This window comes from Arachis hypogaea, chromosome 13 (genome assembly GCF_003086295.3).
Source record: "Arachis hypogaea cultivar Tifrunner chromosome 13, arahy.Tifrunner.gnm2.J5K5, whole genome shotgun sequence".
In the NCBI taxonomy this organism is placed as follows: Eukaryota; Viridiplantae; Streptophyta; class Magnoliopsida; order Fabales; family Fabaceae; genus Arachis; species Arachis hypogaea.
The window spans coordinates 96,400,421-96,414,018 of NC_092048.1; the positions used below are offsets into that span (position 1 = coordinate 96,400,421).

At 38.2% G+C, this 13,598-nt stretch overlaps 1 non-coding gene across 1 annotated transcript; it reads right to left on the bottom strand.

Annotated features, from left to right (window-relative positions):
• Positions 1 to 435: 435 nt before the first annotated feature.
• Positions 436 to 539, bottom strand: LOC112739340 (small nucleolar RNA R71). Its single transcript, XR_003170276.1, has one exon. It is a non-coding gene; the product is annotated as a small nucleolar RNA R71 (small nucleolar RNA).
• Positions 540 to 13,598: the final 13,059 nt, after the last annotated feature.

Sequence of the window (13,598 nt, forward strand, 5' to 3'; positions counted from 1 at the left end):
GAACTTTTTGAACAAGAAACTGAAAATACAGACATGGCAGCCGAACAGAATAATGGAGGAGATGCAAGGAAGGTTCTTGGTGACTTCACTGTACCCACTTCTGACTTCTATGGAAGAAGTATCTCCATACCTGCCATTAGAGCAAATAACTTTGAGCTTAAGCCTCAGCTAGTCTCTCTAATGCAACAGAATTACGAATTTCATGGACTTCCACTTGAAGATCCATATCAATTCTTATCTGAATTTTTGCAAATCTGTGAAACTGTTAAGACCAATGGAGTGGATCCTGAAGTCTACAGACTTATGCTTTTCCCCTTTGTTGTCAGAGACAGAGCTAGGATATGGTTGGATTCTCAACCTAAGGAAAGCTTAAACTATTGGGAAAAGTTGGTCAATGCTTTCTTGGCCAAGTTCTTTCCACCTCAAAAGATGAGCAAGCTCAGGGTGGAAGTACATACTTTCAGACAAAAAGAGGGTGAATCCCTCTATGAAGCTTGGAAAAGATACAAGCAACTGATCAGGAGATGTCCTCCTGACATGCTCTCAGAATGGACTATCCTAGGTATTTTCTATGATGGTCTATTTTGGACCATTCTGCTGGTGGATCACTCAACTTGAAGAAAACGCCTGAAGAAGCACAAGAACTCATTTAAATGGTTGCAACCAACCAATTCATGTATACCCCTGAGAGAAACCCTGTGAACAATGGGGTAGCTCAGAAGAAAGGAGTCCTGGAAGTTGACACTCTGAATGCCATATTAGCTCAGAACAACATCTTGATCCAACAGGTCAATATGATCTCTCAGCATTTGCCTGGAGTGCAAGCTGCAGCTAGCAGCACTCAAGACACCTCCTATGATGGAGATGCTTATGATCCAGATCAACCTATAATGGAGGAGGTAAATTACATGGGAGAACCCTATAGAAACACCTACAACCCTTCATGGAGGAATCATCCTATCTTTTAATGGAAAGATCAACAGAAGCCTCATCAAGGCTTCAACAATAATCAAGGTGGAAGAAACCAGAATAGGTTTAATAATAAACTGTTCCCTTTTTCCCAGCAAAACATGGAGACTTCTAAGCAGAGCCTTTCTAACTTAGCAAGCATAGTCTCTGAACTCTCTAAGACCACTCATAGTTTCATAACAAAAACTAGGTCCTCCATCAGAAATCTGGAGGTACAAGTTGGTCAGCTGAGTAAGAAAATCCTTGAGACCCCTCTTAACACTCTTCCTAGTAACACTGAAGTGAACCCAAGAGAAGAGTGCAAGACCATCATTGTAAAAGTAGAGGCCAAATCTGAAGGAGATAGTCTGGCATTGAACGCCAGAAAGAAAGTCTTACTGGGCATTCAATGCCCACAGAAGCACCATTCCTGGCATTGAATGCCAGTAAGGAAGGCCTTACTGGGCGTTCAACGCCCAACGTGACACCAAGGCCAGTGTCAATGCCCACTAAAACTCCCCTATTGAAGAATTGAATGCAACTAAGGCTCATGAGAAGACTATAGAAGTTCCATTGAATGCCTTATTGTAAATCATGGATTTTGAGGATCACTCCTCCTCTGATGAGGAAGAGAAAACTAGGGAAGAGCAAGTTGCTCGGTACCTAGGAGTCCTCATGAAGCTAAATACCAAGTTATTCGGAATAGAGCCATTGGAGGAAGAACCTCCAGTGCTCACCAAGGAACTCAAGGCCTTGGTTCAACAGAAGCTACCTCAGAAGCTGCCGGATCCTGTACGCTTCCTGATTCCTTGCACCATAGGCACCATTACCTTTTAAAAGGCTCTGTATGTGTGACCTAGGGTCAAGTATAAACCTCATGCCACTCTCTATAATGGAGAGGCTGGAAATCTTTGAGGTACAAGCTGCAAGAATCTCACTAGAGATGGCAGACAAGTCAATGAAAAAAGTATATGGTCTGGTAGAGGATGTCTTAGTAAGGGTTGAGAACCTTTATATCCCTGCAGATTTTATAATCTTGGATACTGGGGAAGACAAGGATGAATCCACCATCCTTAGAAGACCTTTCCTAGTCACTGCCAATGCCATCATTGATGTAGTAAAGGGAGAACTGATTCTATAGTAATGGGAGGACCACATCTTGTTTAAGATGCCTAGCCCTAACTCTCCCTCTGACAAAAGAGAGACAGTTGTGCAACACCTAGTGTTCCAATCCTCTCTCTCAGTGCAAAGTTATACAGAGCCCCTAGACACCAATTCTAAGTTTGGTGTTGGGCAGCCATTGTCAAGCACTGAAAACACTGGTACGTACTAAGAAGAAAGTACCTAAAGGCTGGAGGGACAAAAAGATCCCCACTGAAAGCCTCTCACCTGGCATGAGAGTTGTCTTCACTGACAATCCATTCATTCCATCCACTGTGAACAAGATCCTGTCTCTAGAGCATATGGAGCTCATCCATGAGAGCACAGGCAAAAAGTTCACTATATGGGGTGAAATTCTGAGTCCCTATCCATATCTGTAAGGAGCTAACCATCAAGCTAGTGACGTTAAAGAAGCGCTTGTTGGGAGGCAACCCAACCATAATTAGTTATTTTTGCTTTTTTTCATTAAGTTTATTTGAGTTATATCAGTTTAATTTTTATATTTGTTTAAGTTTGTGATCATGTGCAATAGTTAGAACAGAAACAAAAACAGGCAGAGCTGGAAACATAACACCCTGGAGTAGGTACCTTGCTAGCGTTGAACGCCAGACAAGGGGGCCAGAGTGGGCGTTCAATGCCGATGAGGAGCAGCAATGCTGGCGTTGAATGCCAACCAGGGAGCATGAAGCTGGCATTGAATGCCAGCCAGGAGGCAGAAACTGAGTGTTCAATGCCAAGAAGGAGGCCCTCAATGGGCGTTCAATGCCCTATAAGGAGCATATAGCTGGCGTTCAGCAGGAGCTGGGCGTTCAACGCCCACAAAGGGGCAAGGAATTCGAATTCCCTAGCCTTCCAAGACCAGTGGGCCCCACAGAATCTCCACCTTCTTCTCTCTTCTACTTTCACTCTTCCCCACACACTCTTCCCCATAAACCCTCAACCAATCACATCCATATCTTCTCCCAAAACCATCATAACCCCCACCCACTTCAAATTCAAAATTTTCCACCCAATTCCCACCCATTCATTCGAACCCTACCATACCCCACACTTATAAATACCCCTTCATCTATCACTTCATACACACACTATACACTAAAAAACCCCTACTTAGTCGAAACCCCCTCTCCCTCCATCTCCTCTATTATCTTCTTCTTCTACTCCTTTCTTCCCTTGTGTTCTTATTTTGCTCGTGGACAAGCAAAGCTTTTAAGTTTGGTATTGGAAAAGCCTTGATTTTTGCTTTCTATTCACACTTATGGCACCCAAAGTCGGAGAATCCTCTAGAAAGAGGAAAGGAAAAGCAGTTGCTTCCACTTCCGAAGCTTGGGAGATGGAGAGATTCATCACCAAAGCTCATCAAGACCACTTCTATAAAGTAGTGGCAAAGAAGAGGGTGATTCCTAAAGTCCCCTTTAGTCTAAAAAAGAATGAGTACCCGGAGATCCGACGAGAAATCCGGAGGAGAGGTTGGCAAGTCCTAACCAATCCTATCCCGGAAGTTAGAATCTTGATGGTGCAAGAGTTCTATGCTAATGCATGGATCACTAAAAACCATGACACTAGTGTGAACCCACATCCCAAAAAGTGGAGCACCATGGTCCGAGGGCGACCCTTGGATTTTAGCCCAAAGAGTGTAAGGTTGGCGCTCCATTTGCCAATAATGCAAGGAGGTCCACATCCTTGCACTAGAAGAGTCAATTTTGACCAGAGGTTGGACCAAGTCCTTTCAGACATTTGTGTGGAAGGAGCTCAGTGGAAGAGGGATACTCAAGGCAAGCCTATCCAACTAAGAAGGCTTGACCTCAAGCCTGTAGCTAGAGGATGGTTGAAATTCATCCAATGCTCTATCATCCCTACTAGCAATCGGTCAGAAGTGACCAATGACAGAGTCATCATGATTCATTGCATCATGATTGGAAGTGAGGTGGAGGTACATGAGGTAATACCTCAAGAGTTGAACAAGAAAGCTGAAAAGCCTTCCACCTTAGTAAGGTTGGCATTCCGCCACCTTATCTGTCATCTTGCAACTCAGCTGGAATTGTCATAAAAGGAGACATCCCATTGAGGAGGACAAGCCCAACACTAAAAAAAGGATGGAGAAAACTGATGAACACCATTTTTAGGGTTTATCTTGTAATGATTTTAGGGGATTTTATGACCTTTTACCCACATTTATTCAACGAAATAGCATCGTTTCATGATTGTTTCTTAATTTGTGCTTAAGTGTAAAAACATGCTTTTTATGCCCTTAATTGCTAATTTTAATTCACCTTTGATTCCACTAGATGCCTTGATATGCGTGTTAGTGATTTTAGGTTGAAAAGGCTAGCAATGGATCAAAGGAATGGAGAGGAAAGCATACAAAGTGGAAAAATCAGGGAAAATAAGGATTGGGAGAAATTCACTCCACGCGCACGCGCAGCAGACGTGCACGCGTGAAACGACGAGGTCGCAAGGCGACGCGTACGTGTATATGACGCGTACGCATGGATGGAAAAATTGTCAAGCGATGCGTACGTGTGACGTGCGCATATGTGTCGATGTTCGCACGTGACCCACTTAAAGTGAATCCGCTGGGGGCGATTTCTGGGCTACCCAGGCCCAAATCCAACTCATTTCTGATGCTATTTAACCCAAGGACTGAAGAGGAATCACAAGTCTAGTGACCAATTAGTTTAGTTTAGTTTAGTTTTGGAGGGAAAGTTAGTTTCTAGAGAGAAAAGCTCTCACTTCTCTCTAGAATTAGGATTAGGTTAGATCTAGATTAGAATTTCTTAGATCTAGGTTAATTTCATGCTTTGATTTACTTTTCCTTTGCAATTTCTTCTTCTTCTACCTCTCCTCTCTCTAGTTTAGCATTTATTCTCTACTTTTATGTTGATGCACTTTTGTTCTTCCATTTTTCTTTAATGTAATTTATGATTCATGTTCCTTTATTGTTGAATGGCTTTGTTGTTGTTTAATTCCTTGCAATTAGTAATTGTAGATTTATAATTCTTGCAATTTGATTTTACTTTCCTTTTATGCATCCCAAGTATTTGACAAAATGCTTGGATGGATTATAGAGTAGGTTTCTCTCCTCTTGGCCTTGGTAGAGTAATTAGTGACTCTTGAGTTATCTAATTTCTTTGTTGATTGATAATTAGAAGTTGCTAATTAACTTGAATGCCACTAAAGCTAGTCTTTCATCATGATTAGGCTAGGACTTGTGGAATCAAGTTAATCCATCCACTTGACTTTTCTCCATGGTTAGAGGTTAACTAAGTGGGAGAAATGGACAATTGTGGTCACAATTGAGGAGGATAACTAGGATAGGACTTCCAATTCTCATACCTTGCCAAGAGCTTTGTTAGTTGTTAGTTTATTTTCTTTGCCATTTATATTTCTTGTCTATTATCTCAAAAACCCCAAAACATACTTCATAGCCAATAACAATAACACTTTATCGCAATTCCTAGGGAGAACGACCCGAGGTTTAAATACTTCGGTTTATAATTTTAGGAGTTTGTACTTGTGACAAACAAATCTTTGTATGAAGGAATTAGTGTTGGTTTAGAGACTATACTTCGACGAGATTTCATTTGTGAAACTCTAAACCGTCAAAAATTCAATCATCAAAAGCACAATCCACGCGTAAGCACGCCTGACGCTTACACGTGGATTGTCCCTGCTGCATCCATGCATAAGCACGCATGACGCTTATGCGTGGATTCGCCGCTCTGTTTTTCTCCTTTTTTCTTCCTTCTTCTTTTCTTCTTCTTTCTTTCTACCTTTCTTCTTCTTCCTCTCATGAAAATAATAATAATAATAATAATAATAATAATAATAATAATATAAAATAAAAATATAAAATATAAAATAAAAAACATAAATAAATAAATAAAATACTAAAAATTTTTTTTCTTTTTTCTTCTTCTCTTCTATTTTCTCTTATTACATTTGCTTATTTTTATTCATTGCATTTTAATTTTGTTCTTATAGCTTGTTCTTATTTTATTTTCTAAGTTTCTCATTTTAATAATGGTGTTGCATTTTTCTAATCAATTATTGAGAATTTCTTGCATTATTTTGGTGCTTCTTGACTTATTTGATATTGTTGGGTGATGAAACTTTTAAATCAATGCTTCATCTTTTATGACTCTTGTGTCTTTGTTCATTGATATGACCTCATATTATTTTTCATGATCCACTTTTTCTTATTTGAACTTGATGCTCAATATGCTCTTCATGGTTTGACTTTACTCTTGCATCATGTTTAATGATATGCCTTAGCTTATATTGTTCTCTCACTCACATGTTGTAGCTACTATGTAGATGAGAGCCATACCCTTATTTGGCATTAGCCCCCGCCTATGTTCTATTGCTTTGATATCTTTGTTGTGGGCTTAATTTTCTTTCTTTTTCTCTCCTTTTAGGCTTGCCACCAAGAAGAGGAGAAAAGAAAGAGCTTCTAAATGGGGCAACAAACAAGTTCACCCGCACGACCCTTTGAAGAAGCTCATCAGTTGTAACAGCCAATCCACCTTGCGCTTCTTTGCATACACCAAGGACGGTGCAATCTTCAAGTGTGGGGAGGCCGTCCGACCGTTCGGTGCTTTTGGGTGATAAATTTCTAATCCCAACACTTTTGCATTTCATTTAGGATTTTTTGTTTTATTTTCTTAATTTTGCATATATATACACAATAAGCTTAGTCAAAATAATGAGATTTTTCGAGAAAATTATCTATAGGGCATTGACATTCCAATTAATTTGAGTGAAAACTTTTCATGAAACTTTCTTGAATTATATATATATATATATATATATATATATATATATATATATATATATTGTGGATCATGTTTTGAGCTAAGAACACAAGCAAGTGAGTTTTGAGCCTAATTGTGTGGTTACATCTTATAACCACTTATTTTTCCTTCTTGTGTGCATTATTCTCTTTCTATAATTGTAATCTTTGATTTGTTTGATTCTCTATGTCCATTATTTTATGTATTCATGCATTTATATGATTGAGGCCATTATTTCATTAGCTCACTTACCCAAATAGCCTTACCTTACAACAACCACTGTTAGCCAACTTTGAGCCTACGATTAACCCACTTGTTCTTAATTTAGCACATTACAAGCCTTAAAGCAAAAAATAATAAATGTCCTTAATTTGGATCTCTGATTAGCTTAGGCTAGTAAGTGTGAGTATCATTCAAGTGTGGGAAAACTTGGGACATTGGGTGAATAAAAGGGTAGTTTTGTATTTTTGTTGTAAATATCGGGAATTGGGTACATGCTCATGTGTTAATTAAATGTAAAACCATATGCATTGATGCTTTTGTATATATTTTATTGCAAAGCAAAAAGGAAAGAAAGAAAAATGAGAAAAACAAAAGAAAAAGAAAAGAAAAAGAGAAAAAATATGGAAAAGAAAAAGAAAAGAAAAGAAATAAAAAGGGGACAAAATATTCCAAAGTAAAGTTCAATAAAAATCAATGCATATGAGTTGTAATCAAGAAAAGAATGCATGAGTATGTGAAAAAGTGAGAAGAATGGGTAGTTAGGTTAGAATTTAATTGTATAGGTTGCCATAGGTTAAGTGGGAAGTCTAAGCTTATCAAAGATTCAAATTTCAAGTCCATTTGACCAAATATGCATCCTACCTTGTCCCTAGCCCCATTACAACCTATGAAAAGACCTCATGATAATTGTATGCATGCATAAAATAAATGTTGATTGTTAGATGAAAAAAAAATCTTAGAAAGCATGATTAGGAGAGAATTGAGAGAATCAACCCTAAACACTTAAGCGACTAGAGTGCAAACACATCTGGTGAGGGTTCGATAGCTCAATTACATGTTTTTACCTATGATCATCTCTTCTTGCAAGTTTATAAAAATATTTAATAACTCAATTCAATTGTGGATTAGATTTGCTATTACCTTATCCCTTGTACCTATATAGGTTCTCTTCGGAATTGATTTATTTTGACCAAGCAATTGCATTCATGTAGATAGTTGCATATAGTTTAGATTGCATATAGTTTATTCACATTGAATAAATGTTGATACCCTTTGTTCTTTCTTGGTTTAAGCATGAGGACATGCTTGGTTTAAGTGTGGGGAGGTTGATGAACACCATTTTTAGCGTTTATCTTGTAGTAATTTTAGGGGATTTTATGACCTTTTACCCACATTTATTCAACGAAATAGCATGGTTTCATGATTGTTTCCTAGTCTGTGCTTAAGTGTAAAAACATGCTTTTTAGGCCCTAAATTGCTAATTTTAATTCACCTTTGATTCCACTAGATGCCTTGATATATGTGTTAGTGATTTCCGGTTGAAAAGGCTAGGAATTGATCAAAGGAATGGAGAGGAAAGCATGCAAAGTGGAGAAATCAGGGAAAATCAAGGATTGGGAAAAATTCACTCCACGCGCACGCGCAGCAGACGCGCATGTGATGCCAAGGCATCTTAGGCGAGTTTCACTAGCATTTTTCTGTTAGTTTTAGTTGTTTTATGCACTTTCTTGAGCTTAAAGTAACCAAGAATGGTTAAATGAATAACAAAGCAATGAACCATCCAAACAGTATGATTTTTATGCAAAATTCATGAGTTTTTAGTTATATTACTTGAATGCTATGAATGGAAGATTCTCATGAAAATTTGCAAGACTTTGATGCAGTTGTTTGGATGATTTCAGGAAAGAAGAGGCTAGGCAAGGAAGCAACAAAAATCAATAAAGGAAGCTTGAATATCACATGTGGAGTTTAAGTTCCAGTTTAAGCTTAAACTGGAACTTAAACGGCCAAAATCATGAAAGCTGAGGAAAGGGTGAAAGTGGCGTTTAACCTCCAGTTTAACCTTAAACTGGAAGTTAAACGCCAGAAATGGGAAATGCACCAGGGAGCCATTTCCACGTTTAAGCTCCAGTTTAACATTAAACTTGAGCTTAAACGTGTTCGACCAAGTTTTCTCCTCCAGGGTTGCTTTCTCTATTTCCACGTTTAAGCTCCAGTTTAACCTTAAACTGGAGCTTAAACGTGTTCGACCTCCAGGGCTACCTTTCTCCGCTTCCACGTTTAAGCTCCAGTTTAACCTTAAACTGGAGCTTAAACGTGTTCGACCTCCAGGGCTACCTTTCTCCGCTTCCACGTTTAAGCTCCAGTTTAACCTTAAACTGGAGCTTAAACGTGTTCGACTTCCAGGATGGCTTTCTCTATTTCCACGTTTAAGCTCCAGTTTAACCTTAAACTGGAGCTTAAACGTGTTCGACCTCCAGGGCTGCTTTTCCTATCTCCACGTTTAAGCTTCAGTTTAACCTTAAACTGAAGCTTAAACGTGTTCGACTACGTTACCCTCCAGGGCTGCCTTCTTCCATTTCCACGTTTAAGCTTCAGTTTAACCTTAAACTGAAGCTTAAACGTGCTTCCACAAAAGGCATCACTGGAAGTGTCTGGCGTTTAAGCTGCAGTTTAAGCTTAAACTGCAACTTAAACGCCACTCTTGGAAAAGGTTTCTGGGCCAAAAATATTGCAGTTTAAGTTAGCATTTGAACACAAACATTAACTTAAACTTACTCTGGTATGAAACCCAATTGAATATCATGGTTTATGGGATTGGGCCTGAAGGATTGATGAGTCTGGAATTTCAATTTGTTGAGTCATGTGTCATTACTTGATTATCACTAAGTTGGCTCAATGAATGTTACAGAATTTGGATCAGCAGCCTCATCAAGATTATGGATCATAAACCCAAAGCAAAAGGAAAGCAGAGAGAGGCCTCAAAGCCCAAGAAACACAACAGAAGCTCAATGAAGAAAGTGTATAAATAGGATAGAATTTAAGTTAGAGGGACGATTTTTTTTACCTTTTCATTTTGGGAAGTTTTCATACTTTTGTAATTGAATTCAGAGCTATGACTCACTAAACCCCCTTTCATTGGGTTATGGAGCTCTATTGTAATTCAATGAATCAATAATAGTTTTATCTTCTTCTTCAATCTTTTCTCTTGAATTTTGTTAGAAAGCTTCTCGATCTAATTCCATTGGGTAGTTGTCTTGGGAAAGAAACTACCCATAATTGGAATCCTTCGGAACCTTGGGAAAGGAATGGAGGATTCATGCTAGAGAAGCTTTCTCACAGTGAATTGGATTGGGGTTTGGATGGATATTGTGACATGTAATCCTACCAAATTGTGGTTCATGAAACTGTGTGGTATAATCAGTGATCGAGCATCATCTCTTCTTATGAACATTTAAGCCAAGGGATTGGAAATTTGTTTGTTTTTAGAGAGAATTGGTGAGCCAAGGGATTGGGATCCAATCATATAAGATTGCCAAGCAAAAATTCAATGAACGCATTGGTTGAGGAAGAGATAAAAATGTTTTGATTCGGAGATCTCAATATCTCCTAAAACCCAATGAATTCCCCATCTCCGATTTCCACTTTCTCTTTACATTCTGCAATTCAATTCATGCAATCACCCCTATTCCCTTTTAATTTCAGCAATTTAGCTTTTCGCTCTTTAATTCATGCAATTTAAGATTCCGCAATTTCTTGCCATTTACGTTTCCCGCCAATTTTACATTCCGCAACTCTCATCTAATTCTTGATTCCGCTCAACTAGACACACTTCTAATTCGAATTGCTCATTCAACCAATCCTTGTGGGATTCGACCTCACTCTATTGTGAGTTTTTACTTGACGATAACCGGTGCACTTGCCGGAAGGAATTTTGCCGATTGTGCAATTTCCTAAATCGTAGCATAACTAGTTTATGTGCATCAGCATGCGTGAAACGACGAGGTTGCAAGACGACGCGTACGCGTACATGACGCGTACACGTGGATGGAAAAATTGTCAAGCGATGCGTACGCGTGACGTGCGTGTACGCATCGATGTTCGCACGTGACCCACTAAAAGTGAATCCGCTGGGGACGATTTTTGGGCTTCCCAAGCCCAAATCCAACTCATCTATGATGCTATTTAACCCAAGGACTGAAGGGGAATCACAAGTCTAGTGACCAATTAGTTTAGTTTAGTTTAGTTTTGGAGGAAAAGTTAGTTTCTAGAGAGAGAAGCTCTCACTTATCTCTAGAATTAGGATTATGCTGGATCTAGATTAGAATTTCTTAGATCTAGGTTAATTTCATGCTTTGATTTACTTTTTCTTTGCAATTTCTCTCTCTAGTTTAGCATTTATTCTCTACTTTTATGTTGATGCACTTTTGTTCTTCCATTTTCTTTTAATGCAATTTATGATTCATATTCCTTTATTGTTGAGTGGCTTTGTTGTTGTTTAATTCGTTGCAATTAGTAGTTGTATATTTATAATTCTTGCAATTTGATTTTACTTTCCTTTTATGCATCCCAAGTGTTTGACAAAATGTTTGGATGGATTATAAAGTAGGTTTCTCTCCTCTAGGCCTTGGTAGAGTAATTAGTGATTCTTGAGTTATCTAATTTCTTTGTTTATTGATAATTAGAAGTTGCTAATTAACTTGAATGCCACTAAAGCTAGTCTTTCATCATGATTAGGCTAGGACTTGTGGAATCAAGTTAATCCATCCACTTGACTTTCCTCCATGGTTAGAGGTTAACTAAGTGGGAGCAATGGACAATTGTGGTCACTATTGAGAAGGATAACTAGGATAGGACTTCCAATTCTCATACCTTGCCAAGAGCTTTGTTAGTTATTAGTTTATTTTCTTTGCCATTTATATTTCTTGTCTATTATCTCAAAAACCCCAAAACATACTTCATAGCCAATAACAAGAATACTTTATCGCAATTCCTAGGGAGAACGACCTCAGGTTTAAATACTTCGGTTTATAATTTTAGGGGTTTGTACTTGTGACAAACAAATTTTTGTATGAATGGATTAGTGTTGGTTTAGAGACTATACTTTGACAAGATTTCATTTGTGAAATTCTAAACCGTCAAAAAGTCAATCATCACAAACTAGAGAGCCTACACACGCACCTCAATAAGAAATCCCTGAGATGCCTCAAGGGATGCATTTTCCTCCCCAAGGCTACTGGGACCAATTGCATACTTCTCTAGGAGAATTGAGCTCCAACATGGATTAATTAAGGATGGGACATTAAGAGCACTCCACCATCCTCCATGAAATAAGAGAAGATCAAAGAGCCATGGGAGAAGAACAATAGAGACAGGGGCGTGACATAGAAGACATCAAGTGCTCCATTGGATTCTTCAGAAGGAGTAGTTGCCGCCATCACTAAGGTGAACCCGTTCCCTTAATCCCCTGTTGCCTATGTTATTTTTTCTTTTTTCTATTTATTTGTTTTATTGTCGATTTCTAGTGCATGATCATCTTTGTTTTATGTATTAAAGATACAAAATATTCTATGCATCTCCCACCTTGCTTAAAAAAATTTATTTGAGAAAGAAAAGTAAGATGCATGAATCTCAAGTTATATAATAAGAATAGTTCAATTATTTTGATGTGGTGGCATTGCTTTTATTTTCTGAATGCATGAAATGAATAGTGTATATTTAATGTTGGAGTTAAAAATGTTGACTCTTGAAAGAATGATAATAAAAGTGAAGTATTATTGGTAATCTGAAAAATCCAAAAATTGATTCTTGAAGCAAGAAAAAGCAGCAAAAAAGCAGAAAAGGGAAAGCATGCAAAAAAAAAAAAAGAGAGAAAGAACAAGGAGAAAAAGAAATAAGAAAAAGAAAAAGCCAATAGCTCTTAAAACCAAAAGGCAAGAGCAAAAATCCAATAGCTCTTTAAACCAAAAGGCAAGAGTAAAGATCCAAGGATTTGAGCATCAATGGTTAGGAGGGCCTACAAGAAACAAAATCTTGGCCTAAATAGTTCAATTGAGCTGCTTTCCTAACTAGATGCTTGTGGTGTGAAGGTGTCAAGTGAAAAGTTTGAGACTGAGCAGCTAAAGTCATGATCCAAAGCAAAGAGTGTGCTTAAGAACTCTGGACACCACTGGCTAGGGATTCTAGCAAAGCTGAATCACAATCCTAAAGGGTTCACCCAGTTAAGTGTCTGTGGCGTTTCTGTATCCGGTGGTAATATTGGAAAACAAAGTGCTCAGGGTCATGGCCAAGACTCTAAAGAAGTTGTGTTCAAGAATAAAAAAGAACTAAACTAGGAGGGTCAATAATATCATCTGGATTCTAAGTTCCTAAAGATGCCAATCATTCTAAGCTTTAATGGAAAGTGAGATGCCAAAACTATTCAGAAGCGAAAAGCTACTAGTCCCGCTCATCTAATTGAAATTGAGCTTCATTGAGTGAGTTAGGGTCGATCCCACGAGGATTGTGATTTGAAGCAAGCTATGGTTATCTTGTAGATCTTAGTCAAGCGGATAGAAGAGTTGTTTGTTTGTTTAATTCACATAAAAAGAAAATAAATAAAACGTTACTCAGTTGATGGTGAATGAAATTATATGAAGATGGTTAAGGCTTGGAGATGCTTTGTTCTTCTGGATCAATCCGGTCTTACTGTCT